The 13,630-nt window shown below is 39.4% G+C and overlaps 1 protein-coding gene across 4 annotated transcripts in view; it reads right to left on the bottom strand.

Moving 5' to 3' along the window:
• Positions 1-12,574, bottom strand: part of Lmo7 (LIM domain 7) — a 144,333-nt gene extending 131,759 nt beyond the window's left edge. For 3 of the 4 annotated variants that reach the window (XM_090342022.1, XM_090342019.1, XM_090342018.1), the window contains exons 1-2: positions 12,504-12,574; positions 1,520-1,589 (exon numbers count right to left, since the gene is read on the bottom strand). The gene's annotated coding sequence lies outside the window, so the exon portion shown is untranslated. The remainder of the gene's footprint in view (positions 1-1,519; positions 1,590-12,503) is intronic. The other variant, XM_090342023.1, reaches the window with a different exon arrangement.
• Positions 12,575-13,630: the final 1,056 nt, after the last annotated feature.

Here is a 13,630-nt window from a genome sequence, read left to right on the forward strand (position 1 = left end):
ATATAATGTAACCCTTCTATTAATTACAATAAAAAATATTTTAAAAATTTTGCAAATCAAGTTTAATTCCCATCTTTTAGATAACAAATACAACCCAACTATATTATTAGAAGAATATTTGTGCATGTGTAACAGCCTTTTTGCCTAGAAAAATGGAACCAATAAAAAATCTAAGTTCAAGATCTGAGGATCTCAGTTCAAAGCCAGCCCTGGCACTAAAGAGTGAGAGACTCTTATTTCCAATTAATCACCAAAAAAACTGGAAGTGGCACTGTGGCTCAAGGGTAGGGTGATAGCCTTGAGCTGAAGAGGTCAGGGACAGCACCCAGGCCCAGAATTCAAGTCCCATGACCAAAAAAGAAAAAAGTAAGTTCAGGGAGTGTGGCCTACTGGTAGAGTGCTTGCCTAGCATACACAAGCCCTAGGTTCAATTCCTTGGTACCACCTACACAGAAAAAGCTGGAAGTGGTGCTGTGGCTCAATGGTAGAATGCTAGCATTGAGAAAGCCCAAGGACAGTGCCTAAGCCCTGAGTTCAAGACCTAGGACTGGCAAAAAAAAAAAGAAAAGTAAGCTCAGCTGCCTATATCTGATATATAGAGAATAAAGAAAAAGAAGCATTTAATATTAGAAACAACTGCTTTTCCTAGACAATCATTCTCCAATAATAAAGATTTTGCCAAACTTATCCTTGTCAAAATTTGGATGCACACTTCCGTCCTCCTGCAAGCCAAGGAATTTTGGTACAGCTGCCTGTACCAAAATTCATGCCATTAACAATTGTGAACACATGAATAGACAAACAGAAATGTTCTGGAGTATATTATAACCACTTTGACTATTCCACAGATCTTATTTGTGTGCCTTCATATTCCAATTATAATTATTATTAATATTAATATTTTGTGGGGAAAAAAATAATTCCTATCCTCAGTACTGACTTCTAAGGATTTCTAGAGTTTTTAAAAATTATCTATCATCGGGCCAGGAGTTTGGCCTAGTGGTAAAGTGCTTGCCTAGCATGCACGAAGACCCGGGTTCGATTCCTTGGTACCACACACATAGAAAAAAAAAGCCGGAAGTGGTGCTGAGGCCCAAGTGGTAGAGCTCTAGCCTTGAGAAAGCCCAAGGACAGTGCTCAGGCCCTGAGCCCAAGCCCAGGACTGGCAAAAAAAAAAAATTATCATCAATAGTATTTATTTATAAATTATTTCCAAAGGCTCATTCTATATTATTATGGATCTCCCCACTGTTTTGAATGCACGAAATAATTACACAGTGTATGTTTTCTCATACACCGCCCATGTTCTTACATATCCAAGACAAATCTAGTTTTGAAATCAAACACTCGAAGTCCTCTCTTTTTGCTACTTTGAAATGCATAACATATTATTAACTACTGTCACCCTGTGGCATAAATACAATATCCTATGTATTACAAATCTCTACAGTAATTACTTGTCAATTAAAAACATAGCTTAAAAAACCTTCAAGATTAGAAGATAATATGTAGTACTTACCAAACCTGCTATTGGTGTGGACAGTCTATTGATTTTCTTAATGATGCCAGGTTTAAGTTTATTAATCAAACTGAAAGTAAACAAAGAAATAATACATGCAATTACAAAAATGCCAATAATATCTCACTGTTTGAAACATTTTCAAAAATCATATGGAGTAATGATTGTATCCCCAATGTGTTGTTCTGTGCCATGACCAAGGCAGAGACAATAAAACAACAACGTCAATGAACTCTCACACACACAATATCCAGTAGTACTACTGAATCATATATACATACTTCCATACCCAAAACTATCCTAAAAATTGGCTTTATACTGCTGGGCACCAGTAGCTTGCATGTGTAATCCTAACTACTCAGGAGGCTGAGATCGAAGAAACACAGTTCAAAATCAGCCCAGACAGTAAACTCCATGACACTCTTATTTCCAGTTAATTATCCCCCCCCCCAAAAAAAGCCAGAAGTATAGTTATGGCTCAAAAGATATAGCACTATCCTTGAGCAATAAAGCTCAAAGACAGTGCACCAATCCTGAGTTCAAGCCCCAACACTGGCAGAAAAAAATGCTTCATATTTATTCATAGTTATTAAAGAAAGATTCTACTTAGTTCTGTTTCAAAAACCAGGTTAAGTAGCTTACTTTAGCTTACATTTTCCTATTAATCTTTTTTTAACCAAACAGATCTTTTTTTTAGCTTTGAAATCACATTGTTTTGTCTCATGTAAAGTATGCAAGGAAGATGATCACTGCTGGTTCATACCTATCATCCTAGCTACTCAGGAGACTGTGATCTGAGGATTGTGGTTCAAAGCCAACCTGGACAGGAAAGCCTATGGGATTCTTATCTCCAATTTTCTAGCATAAAGCTAGAGGTAGAGCTGTGGGTCAAGTGATAAAGGGATAACCTTGAGACAAGAGCTAAGGGACAATATTCAGGCCCTGAGTAAAAGCCCCAGTACTGGAAAAAAAATGAGAAAATTAAATTTAAAAATAAAAGATGCAAGGAAACTCATGCAAATAATTAACCAGCTCTTATGAATAACTAGCTCAACTTCATTCTTTGTTCCCATAGCAGAATAACTAGGCAACAATTAAATGTACCAGAATTCTTTCAAATTACCTTAAAATTCAATGCTAAAGTTTATTACGAAAGACAATACAAAAGAGTGTTTCTATACTCTAAAACGCTGAAAAGAAAACCCTGCTTTGACAGTCATACTTAAGAATACAATTTTGTTGCTATATCTAGACTATTTCCAATTCATTACTTTACTGTTCACTATTATAGTGCCAGGCCCGGTAGTAATTCAATACTCAATGTTTTTCTCTTAACACTAGTTTGGATAATTAATCATTAATCAAGAACAGAAAATAACATCTTGAAACATGATTTTCCTATTCAATACTGCACCCACAAAATAAACAATTCTTTATTCTGTAACAGACCTCCAAAAAGGAAAACAAATAAAGACAATTTTTTTAAAGAAATCAAACATTTTAGTTTACTTGTTGCCTGTATATAATGTGCAGCAGAAAAACATAACTGAAGCTCTGGAATGTTACTCCTTCAACATTCCAGAGATTTCTATATACACTTGAGCTTGCTAAGAATTTAAAAAGACAAAAGTCTCAATTTAATAGCCCACAGAATGTTGCTGAACAGGATTCAAAATGACAAAACAGTGGCTTGTGAAGATTTAGTCTGGCAAACAAAAGGTATTTTCCTGTTTTTAAAGTCTGTTCACCAAAAGATTTTTAGACAATTCAGTATCAATTATAAAACCATCCCCTCAACTTCAGGAATGGAGGTGGAGGTGGGGTACTGGGATCAAGCCCAAGCCTTCATGTGTGCTAAGCAAGTAAACTACATCAGCAAGCTGTACTCTTAGGCCCAACTTCTCACCGTTAAACTTTCAACACCTGTAACTCTACAAGTCCTCATCTCTCACTTGTACTTTGGATGCCATGTAGAAAGAAAGGCTTTCTCCCTTAATGTTTACATTTGTAATCACTAGCTAAGGAGCAGAAGAGAATGGAGCAAATTGCTAAGAAATGATTTTCCTGCTGGGCAGAGGTGGCTCATGCCTGTAATCCTAGCTATTCAGGGGACTGCAATCTAAGAATCGTGATTCTCGACACTCTTAACTCCAAGTAACTATCAAAAAAGATGGGAAGTAGAGGTGTGACTCAAGTGGTAGAGTACCAGCATGAGCAAAAAGGCCCTGTGTTCAAACCTTAATACCAGCAAAGAGAAGGAGGAAGGGAGGAAGAGGAGGAGGAAGAAGAAGGAAAAGGGGTGGTGGAAAAAAGATTTTTCCCTATGAACTAGCTATTTCTGTGCATGTATTATTATGAGTGGCATTTCTTCAGTGACTACAGTGCTCATGGCTGAAGCAGTACCTAGTGGCACATAATTCAGGCAGAGTGTGAATCATGAAATTAGTTACAGCTGGTGACAACTAGATTGCTGATGACTTTTAAAGAGTAACTTTGATTTAAACAACGTGGGTTGTTGTTTTTTTTTCAGTTGTATAGACTAAAAGCTACTATGAGCTAGGGCACTGTGGCGTTAGAAGAGTCTGGGAATCGTTACCCTCTTAAAGGAAGAGCGTTGTGAATTTCCGCTGCACTTGTGTGAGTCACTGGTCACTTTGGTCAGGTCATTCATTTCATCTGTTTATATCACTTATGTTTGTTACAGGGCTAGAAACTGCAGGACTTTTTTTTTCATTCAGCTTAAAGAATGAATAATAAAACAAGTTTCCTCACAATTAAGTCAGCCCCAGGGAAATGTGGGGCAGGATAGAAGATGAAGGAAACGCCAGAGATACATCATCAGTAGGGTTTGCCAGAGCTATAACTTAGAAGCAAGACAGACACAGGGCACTAGTCTCTTGCCAGTCGTGAGCCCTCCTATACGTGTGCAAACACGGAAATAACCACGAGGAAAAAAACAGCACTTCTGCTTAACATAAAAACCACCCTCTAAAAAAAGATGAGTCATTAGAGGAAAAGGCGATTTTATTTTGTTACAATAGCTATAGAGTCTAAGCACTAGATAGCCTTTTGGTTAATATGGAACACATAATCACATTATGAATTATGAGCAAGTATTTTCCTATGCAATGAAAGGAAGAACTTTTAAAGTATTTCTTCTAGAGAGAGGGGAAGGGGGTTTTATAAAATCTACACTTAAAAATAAAATGAAGCTTGCCTCCAGTGGCTCACACCTGTAATCTTAGCTACTTAGAAGACAGAGATCATGCTTCAAGGTGACATTATGCTTTGAAGTCAGCCTGGGCAGGAAAGTCCATGAGACTCTTATCTCGGTTAACCACCAAAAAGCAGGAAGTAGAGCTGTGACTGGCACATACGTACAGACACACACACACACAATGAAATTTCAATTCACCTAAAATAATAGATCACAGTCTCATGTCAAATTATATACAAATGCCATCTATTGAAACACTAGCTTTTACAAAAAAGAACTTTGCACAGTAAATATTCTTCAACTTGACCTGGGTCACTGGCTGTAGGCAAGAATCAGACAGCATAATCTTCCAGATCCCTGGAACTAAAAGTAGCCTCGTGCAGAGCAGAATTTTAACCTTCCATCCCGAAGTCTTCCCTTAAGCCATGATGTGAACCCAGTAATGCCTTGCTTAGTACTTCAGAGGTTTATTCTTTTTTGTGACATTATAACCAGAATATCTACTTAACTGAGCTCTCCAATGGGACCTAGGACAAGTGCCATAACCCCTCTCTTCTTCAACTCACAATGCTGTGGCCTCCCCAAAAATTCACCCATCCAAATCCTAACCTCTAGATTAATGGCATTAGAAGAAAAGCATCTGAGAGATGATGACATCACTTAGCACTGCCATTGGTTATACTGTGCGTAACCACAAGATGTCTGCCTAAGAAGAAAGAAGCAGGTTGGGTGTGTGGCTCATGCCTGTAATCCTAGCTACTCACTAGAAAATGGGAAGTGGGGCTGTGGCTCAAGGGGTAGGGTAGTAGCCTTGAGCTGAAGAGCTCAGGGACAACACCCAGGCTGAGTTCAAGCCCCATGATGCACCAAAAAAAAACAAAAAGAAGCCTCAGCTGGGTACCAGTGGCTCATACCTGTAATCCTACTCAAGAGGGCTGAAATCTGAAGACCATGGTTTGAAGCCAGACCTGGCAGAAAGTCCATAATACTCTCATTGCCAATAAACTACTAAAAAAGGCCAAAAGTGGCACTGTGGCTCAAGTGGTAGAGCACTAGCTTTGAGTAGAAGCAACTCAGGGAAAGTGCCCAGGCCCAGAGTTCAAGCCCCAGGACTGTCTTTAAAAAAAAAATGAAGTAGGCTCATATCAGACATTGATTTAAGACTTCCCCAAACTATGAGAAGTTCTGTGTATATAAGCTATCCAGTTTGGGGCATTTTCTTTTCACTGCCTGAATGAACTAAAAAATTCTTTGAGACCTCTGCTTACCCCTCAAGTTTTCTTCTTCCTCTCACACATCCAAACACACTGCCTGCTCCCTCCAAACAGGCTGAGTTGCATATGCTGAGAAATTGGCTATATCTTCAGGCCTTTTTATCTGAAAATGTGTCCTAATTATAGATAACTCTGGTGTGACACTTGGGAAACCATAAAGTTCAATGTGCAGCGTTGCCTGGCTAAAAGAGGTTCTTAGGAGAGCTAAAATTTGACATTCTCTGCATGTTCATCTTCAGAAACTAGCTCCAAGTGCCAAACTTCCTTTTTCTCCTATCGTCAGGAAGCTCCTCAGCCAGGGTACAAGACTGAGGGTCACCATATCCCTTCCCATCACCAACAATTTCAAAAAGGAACAAAAAGAGGAAGAATGTACTGAGGCACTGTATAAAACTTTTTCGTGTATAAATTAGTCCATTAGTCATTTACACATACACATTTATGTCAGCCATTTTTTCCAAATAGATATCTCCCAACATCAGCAAATTTTGACAGTCTCCTATGGGATTTCATTACATTTTCTTTCTTTTGTGGTATTAAGGTTTGAAGTAAGGGCCTTTCCATTGCTAAACTGCCTTGCTCAGCTAGAGCACGATGGCTCAAGCCATGCCTCCAACTTAGCTAGCTGAGAGTGTGGAGCAAGTGACTGGATCCTAAGACCCCTCATCTTAGGAGTGGATTCCTCTGATGACATTTCTGGGAGGGGGTGAAAAGGAGGAGGTGGTTGTAGGAAACAGGTCCCTGGGAGTTTGTTCTGGAAAGATGTATCATCCCCTGGTCCTTCTTTTCTTGGTTTCCTTGACACCATGAAGTGAAGAACTTTGCTCCACCACATACTTCTGCCACCACCACATTCTGCATCATCACAGGCCCTCAGCAATGGAACAGGCAAACATGGACTCAGAGCTCTGACTCAAGCCATGCACTGGCATCTCACACCTATAACCCTAGCTACTTAGGAGGCTGAGCACTGGAGAAATGTGGTTCAAGGCCAGTCCAAGCAGAAAAGCCCATGAGACTCCATCATCAATTAACCAGAAAAATATCAGTCAGTAGTCATGGCTTGAGTAGTAGAGTGCCAACCACAAGTATGAAAGCAGATCAAGAATATAAAGTTCTAAGTCCTAAGGGTAAGCTCTGATACTGGTATGTACATGCGTGTGCACACATGCACACACACACACACACACACCTGATTCATCATGCAGAGTAAACAATTCCACCCTTTAAGTTGTTTTTCTTGGTATTTGTCATAAGAATTTGACTAACACAATGGGTGTTAGGTTAATATCTGCCATCCACCTACACATAAGCTTGCTCATCACTCCAAGTTTCACAGTGCATCACTTTTATTCCCTGAGTTCTCATCTAATTTTCTGGCTGTTGATAGTTGGTATATTAAAGTTTGTGAGATAACTGGGTACTCCTGGCTCACACCTATAATCCTACCTACTCAGATTTGAAACCAGCTCAGGCAGGAAAATCTGTGAGGCTCTAACCTACTATTAGCTACCAAAAGAGTAGAAAGTGCAAGTATAGGTCAAGTGTTGGGCTCTAGCCCTGAGCACAGAAGTTCAGGGACCTGCCCAAGCCAAATTCAAGCCTCAGGACCAGCATACATGCACACATACAGATAGATAGATAGATACACATACATACACACACACACACACACACACACACACACACGCACGCACGTAACTTACTTCTGCCCATACAGAATTCCCACAGGCTTGCAATTTCATAGCCAACAGTATTTTCATAGCAAACATGTTCACCTGACAGCCTTTATACATATAAACCATACTTCAGAACAAACTTCTGGCTAACCATCTTTGATAGTTGTTCCATCTTACACATTTACACATCAATCAGAGCATTTTCCTTTTTAGAGGCTCACTGCCATTTACTTCTCAGAGGCCATATGACTGAAATACTGCCTGTTCTACTTGTCATGATTTATGTTTAGGGTGGTTTTCACCAAAGTGTGGGAAGCATACAGGTGGTGTGAGTTTGAGGCCACAATACAAAAAATAACCTCAGAACTTGATCTGAACTGGTAGCAGATGTCTGCCACAACTGCCATGAGTTCTTAAGTTGATGCTTGCCAAACAAGCCTTCACCTGATTATACTTCTTTTAAAAAAGAAAAAAAAAGGGGCCGGGAGTTTGGCCTAGTTGTAGCATGCTTGCCTAGCATGCACGAAGACCCGGGTTCGATTCCTTGGTACCACATACATAGAAAAAAGCCGGAAATGATGCTGAGGCTCAAGTGGTAGAGCTCTAGCCTTGAGAAATTCCAAGGACAGTGCTCAGGCCCTGAGCTCAAGCCCAGGACTGGCCAAGAAAAAAAAGAAAAGAAAAAAAGGAAGTGACACTGTGGCTCAAAGTGGTAAAGCATTAGCCTTGAGCTGAAGAGCTCAGAGACAGTGCCCAGACCCAGAGTTCAAGCCCCATGATCGATCAAGGCAGGAGCTAGCAGTTCACATCTATATCTTAGCTACTAGGAAGGCAGAGATCTGAGAATCATAGTTCAAAGCCAAAAACCAGAACTGGAGCCATGGCTCAAGTGGTAGAGTACCAGCCATGAACAAATAGGACAAGCTCCAGGCTTCAAGCCCTAGTAGCAGCACACACGAAAAATGATGTTGTATTGGCCAGATGAGGACACCCTCTCCATACTGGTCATACCAGCAATACTATAATATTATATATAGTATACACACTATAATACTAGCTACTCAGGAAGCTATAACCGGGAGAATCATAGACTGAAGCCATGCCCAGGCAAAAGAGTTCAATAGGTAGCATCTCAACCAATTGAAAGTTCTATAGTAGCATGTGTTGGGGAGGACAGACTCATGTCTGTCATGGAGAATCAAGGTCCAGGCTCACATAAATTTCCAAAAAAAAAAAAAAAAAAAAAAAACTAAAGCAGAAGACCAGAACATGGTTCAAGTGACAGAGTGCTGGGCCAACCGGCAGCAAACCAGGGTTCGCAGATTGGGGTTCCTGAAATAGGGGGCAAGGACTAGGAAGAAATAGAAGAGAGACAGACACACCGGGTCCGGGATGTCCGCAGTCCAGGTAAAGACTGCCGCGTTTATTTTTCACTCCCGCTTCTTCCCTCCTCCAGACCCCGGGAACCTCCAGGTGTTACATTCATATGGTAATTCTCAGGTCATTTACATAGAATAGGGCCAGAAAACAATAAGACAATAAAGCCATTGTCTGATGCAAGTCAAGGTACAGTTTGATTCCACTCTGGCTCCCAACAACAGAGTACCTAACTAGCAAGCTTAAGGTCCTGAGTTAGAATCCCAAAATACTGTCAAAAAATAAATGAATAAAAGGGGTTTAAGGAAAAAGAGGATTTACAGCTGCAAACCAGAAAATATAGCCATGAAGAAAAGTAATTCCAAATTTTTCAGTCCCCTATATGAACTTAAAATGCTGGCATCTTTCTTTACCTATTGCTAGATAAGCTGTCAAGCAACATGGAAATGTCTAAGTTTGTTTTCTTCATCTGTAGTAAAGAAAAACAATTTTCACTCCTAGATCCCACAGTGAACAAAAACGAACGTAAGTTAAATGATTACCATAAGCACCACTCCTAGATCCCACAGTGAACAAAAACGAACGTAAGTTAAATGATTACCATAAGCACGCTACTTCAATAGTCAAGTAAGATTAAATGTCAGAGCACTCATGGCTTATACCTAATCCTAGATACTCAGGCTAAGATTTGAGGACTGTGGTTCTAAGATAACTTGAGCAGATAAACCCTTGAGCCTCCATCGCCAATTAACCGGTAAAAATGCAGACTGGATATATGGCCCAAAAGGTAGTATATCAATCCAAAAAAAAAAAAAAGTACATTGAGAACTCAAAGTCAAGAGATCAAGCTCCAATGTAGTATCAAAAAAAATAAAATAAATAGGGACCGGGACGGTGCCCTAGTGGTAGAGTACTCGCCTGGGTTCAATTCCCTGGTACCATATACACAGAAAAAGCCAGAAGTGGCACTGTGGCTCAAGTAGCAGAGCAAAAAATGTCCAAGGACAATGCCCAGGCCCTGAGTTAAAGCCCCAGGACTGGCAAAAAAAAAAAAAAAAAAAACAAATTATAGTTTCTTTTCAATACATTAATGTTTGGTGTCTATAATTATAATTTAGAGAAAGGATAGTTATAATAAAATATGCATAATTTGGTACCTCACAATAAACTACACATTAATAAACAAACTGTAATTACTTCAGACTGAACAGATTAATGAGGCTTATAAGATAATGCACAAATACCAAGCTAGCATTATTTCATTTGGCAAACAATCATGTGTGTGCATGGCAGTATTAGTGCCTGAACTCAGAGCCTGGGCATTGTTTCTTAGCTTTTCCCCAATGCTAGTAACCTACCATGTGAGCAACAATTCTACTGCTGGCGTTTGGGTGGTTAATTTTGGAGATTAGAGTCTCACAAACCTTTCTTGCTGACTTTGAACTGTGATCCTCGGGCTTGAACTCTGGGCCTGGGCACTGCCCCTGAGCTTTCTCAAAGCAAGCACTCTACTACTTGAGCCACAGCAACAATTCCAACTTTTTCTGTGTATGTGCTAACAAGGAATCAAACCCAGGGCTCCGTGCATGCTAGGCAAGCACTTTACCACTAGGCCAAACTCCTAGCCCCAGATCTCAGCATCTTGAGTGCCTATGATTACAGGTATGAGCCACTGGCACCCAGCTCAAAGGAAACAATCTTAAAAATGAACTATTCAATATTGATGTATTAAAATGATTTTTGAAAACAGCTAATGTATCACTAAGCATGCATACAAATGTCTGCTGTCATTATTAAGGTAGAAACTATATGTTTACCTTGCACTACTTTTGGTCAAAACTGGTATTTTGTATGTATGATTAGTTGGTTGTTTAAATCAACTTTGAATAGTTTTATCCATTTCAAATCACTGAGATCAGGCAGGTGCATAAATTATATTTATGTACTCAAAAATTAGGTGCCACTATCAAGATGTTACTGGACTATTTATGGAGGCAATGGCCCCAAAAGTGGGATCCTTACAATATTCTGAGCAACTGGAAATATTTAACTCACAAAGTCCCTTCTCTGAATAAATCATCCATTTGAGTCACATGATCTTGTAAATCTAAAAAACGAACTTTGTGTCTCATGGTATTTCTGGCCCTTCTTCAAATGCCTGTTTTGGTGTAAAGGAGATGAAAACACATAAAATTGACATTGATGTGGGTCACAAATGGCTGGATACCAGGAAGTTCATATGGAACAAATTAACAATGCTATAAAACAAAGGAGATGGGGCAGTTTCCAGAATAGCTGATTTGCATCACAACAATAATGTATACGTTTACAAAATTTGATACTTTATAAACACCTCAAAATATGTATCATTGAGCTCAGCATCTCTATGAAGTATGTGATCAGATACTCAGATTTTTACAGATGAGAAAATAAGGCTTAATAGCAAGTCACTTGCTCGAGTGTAAACAGATGTTTGGTGCCCCAACCTCCAAAAATAATGGAGCAAAGAATCTAAGCCTTTGACTCTGAATCTTTCCTGCAAACAACATCCTTCAAAAGGAAAATCAAATTAGCCTGAGCAGCCAGTGCTCAGATGTACACAGATTCCATAAACATCTGTGACAAGTATCTAGATTGGAATTTTTAAGTGCTTTCAAAAAATGTAGGTGAGTACTCAAGGACGAAATTCTGATCATTTCTTTGCTCACTTTCACAACCTACGCCTCCCTCCAAGATTTTGCCCATTTGCCTTAGAAGCCTATCTAATGCTTAACCATCACATACCTGCCTAATGAGAGTATGCATTCATTGGGGTACTAACTAGTATACTCAACATTCAGTGTCAGCCTTTTCAGGTCATCAGTCATGGAGCCAATCTACTTTACTCATAGAAACCATGGTTCTATTTTAGAGAACATGGTTCTCTATAATATCTATTAGGAGAATGAGTAGTGCATGACTCAAAAAATTCATTTGAGTAATAACTTCACTTAGAGCTTGCAAAAAGACTTCACTACTCCAATCACTACAACTTACAGGAGAAAAAGGAAGAAAGAAGTTGTTTACAGTGATTTCAATACCAGGTAATTGTATGTACTGAACTACCCACTGTAAGTTATGTACTGGGAAGCACACGTTGACTCCTTTCTTAACATCCACCCCTACAGACAAATTAAGCAATAATGGAAACTTTCTTACTTACTAATTAAAAATAATATATATTCCACCAACGCTATCTTCAGATACTGCGACTGATAGTCGCTTCCTACCATGTGGTATTTTGGAGGTATCCGCTTTCAGGGATCAAATCTCCCTTGCAAGCAAGGACACAGCTGTGACTGTGGAGGCCGTGAAGATGGGGGAGGGGTTAAGGCATCCACTAACACCAAACACATCTTTGTTTTTTTAATTATTTTGTACATGTTTTAAATACTTACTCACACAACAGCACACCATTTTCTAGGGAAGCCCGAAAATCCTTGGTTTGAAAGTTCTTCTCTGTTACTGCCTGAAAAACAGGGTGTGAATATTAATTGGTTTCTTCACCAGGGATGGCTCAAGTCAAATTCAGCATCTGATTGATTAATGTGCATGAAATGTTTTACCTAATTTGAATATATCACCGAAAGCTGTTCTTATGGGAAGTTATATGCTACTCTACATTAAAACCTTTTCAGGATAACAAACATATACAAGCCCCAAAACTGAGTGCTCTCTGTGACATAATTATTTTATTGATGATCAACAAGAGTTAGAAATGAAACTGAAGTTCCGACATATTTTATATTTAAAAGAAAACTATGATAAATATACTAGGAGTGAATCACAACACTTTAGGACATAAACCTGAAATATCATGTGGATATCCATACCTTTCATTTCAATTCCATCTTTAATTTTGAAAGTTTCATTACGAAGTGAAGTACAGAGGGATGATTCACCTTCAACTTACTCATCAAGTGGCTCTACTATGTAGGCCTAAGAGTTATTTGACACATTCTAAGGAAAAGACTTTCAAATCCTTACAAAAAGACAACAGAGAGTGAATGTAATTTGCATGTGGGTTGATACTTGAGCTTGAACTCTTCCTTAGCTTCTTCTCTCAAGACTACTATTCTACCACTTGATCCACAACTCCACTTCCAGCTGTTAAAGGAGGTTAAGAGTCTTATGGATGCTCATGCATTGAAGCCATGATCCTCAGATCTCATCTTCCTGAGTAGCCAGGATTACAAAGACATGAGCCCCGATTGAAAAAATATTTTATACAATTCTCAGCTTAAGGCAGTTACATAGGCCAGGTCACCTCCTGTACTATCAGCCATGATCTTAAGAAAAATAACCAGAGTTGGCCTCTCGAGGGCGGGGTAGCAGGACAGGAAAGGGGATTCCATATGTAGGAGAAGTTGCAGCAGAGGAAGAGAAAGCCACAGTAGGCAAGGCCGTTCCACAAACAACTCCTGGGCCTGGGTCACCAGCTCCAGAGAACAGGAAACCAACAGCAGTGACACCAGCTTGTCTAAGCATACATTCACTTCTTGTTCACCCGCCCCTTCCCCAGTCA

This window comes from Megascapheus bottae, chromosome 11, assembly GCF_031878675.1.
Source record: "Megascapheus bottae isolate mThoBot1 chromosome 11, mThoBot2.hap1, whole genome shotgun sequence".
NCBI classification, from domain to species: domain Eukaryota; kingdom Metazoa; phylum Chordata; class Mammalia; order Rodentia; family Geomyidae; genus Megascapheus; species Megascapheus bottae.